Genomic DNA, 5,342 nt, shown 5'->3' with positions numbered 1-5,342 from the left:
TGCACCAGTTTTCCCACATTGGATTTTTCCGGGGACTATTGTGTCCAAAAATAAGTGTGTCCTGTCTATCTTGTTCTTTTCTCTTTTTTTTTTTAATTTCATGAGATCAAATATTTAATTAGTGTAGGCTGGAGAAGTAATTTGCTTCAGTATTCAAAAGAATAACTTGATAAATGTAATTTAAAAATCAAATAGGTGAAGTAGATTTAGATTTGATGCAGTAGGGGTTCCTTTACGAGTAGGAATTTTTACATGGTATCTGAGGATTTATTTTGAAACAGGAAGAGCAGATCTAGTGCTGAGCAGTGAGGCAGAAAGCTGCACTTGGCAACAATTCGAATCCCCTTGAAGGGATTGCGTAGTCCTTGTCGAGAAGTAGATCCGAGGACATCTCTCTCTGAGAGAGATGACAGAGAGGTATGATTTCCAGTTCGTGAGTTTGCAGAGGCAGAGGGAGTGACGCAGAGCCTCAACACAATGCTTGAAGGGCGTAGTTTCTGTCGGGGAAGAAACTTGCTGGAAAAGAATGAAGACACATAGAAGGGGAATTTTCTCCTCAAAGGACTTCCAACCAAGGAGTTTGAATCTTCACTTGCTGAACAACAGCGAAGAGGGACAAATCTACAAGCTCTAGCAGGGAGTTCATAGGCCAGTCTAGTGTTTTGCAAAGGAGAGAGGAGGTCATTCAACATTTGATAGAGATGGCAGTCGCATCTCTAGGAGGGAGGTGCAGAGATTTCGAGCTGTAATTTGAAAGAGCTACAAATGGGCAGGATCCTTGAGGATTCCACGTCTTGGATCAATTCCTTGCTACAGGAGCCCAAGATTCAGTAGTAGCATGATGAACTTAGTGTTAGATGATGTTGTGGAGTGTTTGGAGGACATATGTAGTAGCTGAGGACCAGAGACTGGTCAGCGCAGAGCAAGGTTGGCAGCAATGCAGTTGGCACAGTGCAGGAGTCAGCAGTAGTGAAAAAGATTCAGAGGTTCTGAATCAGTAGCAGACAGATTCCAACATTCATTGTATTATGGTGAACACAATTAAGTTCAATGAATTTTGGATGTTTTTCAATTTCTTCTCTCAGCAACTGAGTTGCAGTATGGATGCAGTGTTAGCAGTGACAGTGCTAACAGCATAGAAGATGCAACATTTGGGAGGGAGTTGTAGTATAGATGCAGTAGTGGCAGTGGCAGTTTCATGGGTAGCAGTATAGTTGCAGCAGGAGCATAGTGTTGGTGGTAGCAGTAGTGCAGAAAGGAGGCACTTCAAAAATAAAGTAGCATGTAGGTGGACATCGTTGCTATAACACTTTACTTGATAAGAGGGAGTGTTAGTTTTTGGTTTCATCGGAAGTGCTCTATCCTTGAAAATTGGTGGAGAGTCTAAGGCATATTATTTCTAAATAACCCAAAAAGCGTTTGGTGAAATTCCAACCGGATTGTATTTTATTAAAATAATTAATATTTTTAATGGGGTTCCTAAGTATAAACTTAGGAAAATCAAGATATTAATGGGTATTAATCAAAATATGGGTGAGAATGATCTAGAAGGCGGATCAAGTCATGTTTTAATCTTTTCCATTGATTAGAGACTTAATCTCGGTCATTGAAAACTCAACAGGAAGAGTATAAAATGGAGGCTTGGGGTTCATTTGGAAACACACATGGAGAGAAAAAATTTATCAAGAATTTGATTCCTAGGGAAGGGTTTGCTAAGGATTTCGAATTAACTAATCATTCTCCAGAAAAGGGGCAGTGAGAATCTGGGAGAAGGACTTTTCGGAGAATACTGAAAAAGAGGCAGAGAGAGCCAGCAGAGAAGAAAAAGTTGTCTGTCACACAGAAGCTGAAACTATGAGGAACAACTAGAATTGCTGGAACAGTCAAGAAAGTTGACACAGAGGGAAGAATCCGGAACTACCGAGAACAACCAGAACTTCTCGGAACTTACCGGAACTGCCGAAATAGCCAGGAAAGCTGACGCAGAGGGCAGAAGCCAGAACTATCAGGAACAACTGGAACTGCCAAAACAACCATGAAAGATGATGCAGAGGGCATAAGCTAGAATTGCTGGGAATAACCAGAACTGTTAGGAACTATCGGAACAATTGGGAAAGCTGACGCAGAGGGAAAAATTCATAACTTTCGGGAACAGCCAGAACTGCTGAAACAGCCGGGAGATTTGGCGCAAAGGGCAGAAGAGATGACGTAAAAATAGCCAGGGTTACCCAGCCTTCTGTCGAATCAGCCAAATTCTGTCAGGTGAAGTGAGGTAAAACTCAATTAGATTTTCCGCGAGTATTTTATCTGTAAAGGATTGCTAGATGAGCATCCTAGATTTGTATTCAGATATTTCTCCTGCATAACAATAGAACCCTCAGAGTTGTTTCACCGGTTTTCCCGCATTGGTTTTTTCCGCGGACTATTGTGTCCAAAAAATAAGTGTGTCCTACGTATCTTATTCTTTGCTCTGTTTTCTATTTCATGAGATCAAATTTTAATTAATGCAGGCTAAAAAATTAATTCGCTTCAGTATTCATAAGAATAACTTGATAAATGTGATTTAAAAATCAAGTAGGTGAAGTAGATTCATATTTTCTGCAGTAGAGGTTCCTTAAGGAGTAGGAATTTTCACACTAGCACCATCATTTTATGTAAATAGGGATGAATTACATAAATGAAATGCTCTGATACCGGTTGAAATATAACTATAGAAGGACCATCCCCATCTCCTGAGATATCCTGACCACTGAGATAACTCAGCTAACATGGATGCCAAGCAGAGCATGGAGAAGGTTCATGAAATTTAAAGATTAAAAAAACATAGATGCTGGAGGAAAAAGCAGAGAGCAAGTGTATGAAATTTAAAAAAATTCAAAAACTTAGACATGGGAGGAATATAGTAAGTGAAGCATTAAATTGTCGATGTACCATTTCTTTTTGGTGACATATTACGAGGTATGAAGTGCAGCTGGAAGGTCGGGAAAGGTAAGCCGGAGTACTACGTCGAAAGCAGATACCAGTACAATTGCCGAGGAATTGTCAGCTCAACGAAAATCAGAAAAATTTGATTGCATAGTGATGTCAATAGGTATGTATGACATATATAGGGATATCGCATCATATCTGAAAAGTTGAAAAGTCTCCTCATTGAATATCAAGCAATGCATCATGATTTACAAAAACCACTAATAAAAAACAATAAAATGTTTCTAGCTATACACCATTAAATAATAACCCTGAGCATCTTGCTTGGCCTTGGCCTCCATGGTCGCAAACGAAACTTGTCTTTCCCCTGCATCTATAATCTTCCATCAATCCATTTTACCATAGATCGACCAGGGTGGTTCTGCCGACATCAAACCCTACTCAATTGTTCACTAATGGTAGTGGTGGATTACTCATGGGGGCTTCAATCAATGAACCTCTGACCTATCACATGCGTTCATGGCATATTAAACAATACCCTTAATTTGACTACATATTGGAAAATACCCCTAAAAATCACATTATTTAACCCCCTACCAATACGAACCCAATACACCTTCCCAATTTAAAAAACTCCTACTTCCACTAGATATTGTAGATATCCATTTTTTCTTTAAAATTTTGTATACCTCTTTATATTTTTTCATTAACTTTGAGCTCCATTTTTTATACCTTCCAATATAAAAACCCTTTACCCCCTATATATCCCCTAATATATGATGCCATTTTTTCCTCATTATATTTCCCCCAATATGAACCCACGTGGTATGGTATTTCTCCCCAGTGAAGCCCCCTGTGGGATTACTAAAGCACTTGTTTGTGCTACCCCTCTTGATCTTGGACTAAAACCTCTCCAACGGGTTCCTGGCCCTTAGACTTTCCCCGTATCAAGACAGGGAATTCCAAGAATGCCAACGTTGGAAGTATGTTGGTCGCTTACTGCTAGGGTCTTGCGTGCACTGCTAAAGGAACTTCACCTCCCTTGCCACACACCAAGGGCTTCTTGCTCTAAAGCAACCCTACATGTGGGTCTATGGCACCACTCATTTTTTCGGGGGAATTTGGCTATTGGCAGGGACATACCATTTTATTTTTTAGATTTTGCTGAATTTTTATTTTTTTTTTCCAATTTTTTTTCTTCAAAAGATACAATTATTACTATGATCAAAATCATATATAATGTTGTTGCAAATAAACTCTTAGTTTAATTTAATAAATCATATATAATGTTGTTGGGAATATAACTCATTGGTTTGATATAATAATCCATAAATTCTTAACTAACCTACTTTATGTTGAGTCTTGAAAATGTCATTCATTTCCATTACACTTTCACTATTATGTCCATTATATCACCTCCATTTCACCTCCATTTCACTACTATGTCACCACATTCATCTCACTTTCATTATCATTGGGCCACCTTTATGTTTTTCCAATATTTATTATTTCTAAGCCTTTTAAGTGAATTTGTGGTTAAACATTAGAAAATAATGTGCATATGCTTATACCTAACAAATGGGTTGAGATTGTTGACATGTGTAGGTTGAAAGGAGGCTTCTAGAAGACCCTTATGTGGCACCCCAAGGCCAAATTCGAATTTGAGTGGAAAGAATCATGGGATCATGAGGATATGTGTCACATCTCCTAATTGTATTGTAACTCTAAAAAGATGTGTCTTATCAGTTCCTATTTTGATTAGGACTCTAGAGGTAGAGGGAGAGATTCATGGACTATCATTAATGAGATGGCTCTCATCTTTTTGTATAAATAGGAGATCTCTCTCCTTCATTTGTTAGTCTTTTTAGTCCCTAGTTCTTAAGTTTGTAGTTCTTCCTTGATGGCTTTTGAAAGCTTTGGAGAACTTTGTTGTACTTTGTACTTTTGAAGAAATTGAATAAAGCTTTGACGTTCTCAACATGGAAGGAGATGTGAAGTAGATGTCATGGAGCATATTAGGATGTAAGGTAGAGTAGATTTCATTTTGTAAATATTGCTTTGTAGAATGTAAGGTAGATTAGATTTTTCATTCATGCAATTTTAATTCATGCAAGTGTGTTTAATTTTGCTTTGATTTCATAGGTGGTAGAGGGCCTCTGCCTTGTAAAGTTGTCATTTAATTTTGCATTTTATTTCACCATGTATATTAGCTGTACATAACAAAGTTTTTTTTTATTACTGTTGTTTTACATTTTTCTCATGTATATTAGCTGTACATAACAAGTTGTTTTGATTACTGTTGTTTTACATTTTTCTCATGTATATTAGCTCTACATAAATTGCTTTCAAGTTGATTGTAGATTAGTGATGCACATAGCCTTTTAATGAACTAATGACGTGATAGAATCATCTTG

This window comes from Pinus tabuliformis, chromosome 1_2 (genome assembly GCF_031772625.1).
Source record: "Pinus tabuliformis cultivar Carrire ecotype Pingquan chromosome 1_2, CPIR1, whole genome shotgun sequence".
NCBI classification, from domain to species: domain Eukaryota; kingdom Viridiplantae; phylum Streptophyta; class Pinopsida; order Pinales; family Pinaceae; genus Pinus; species Pinus tabuliformis.
This window is presented reverse-complemented; position numbering follows the sequence as displayed.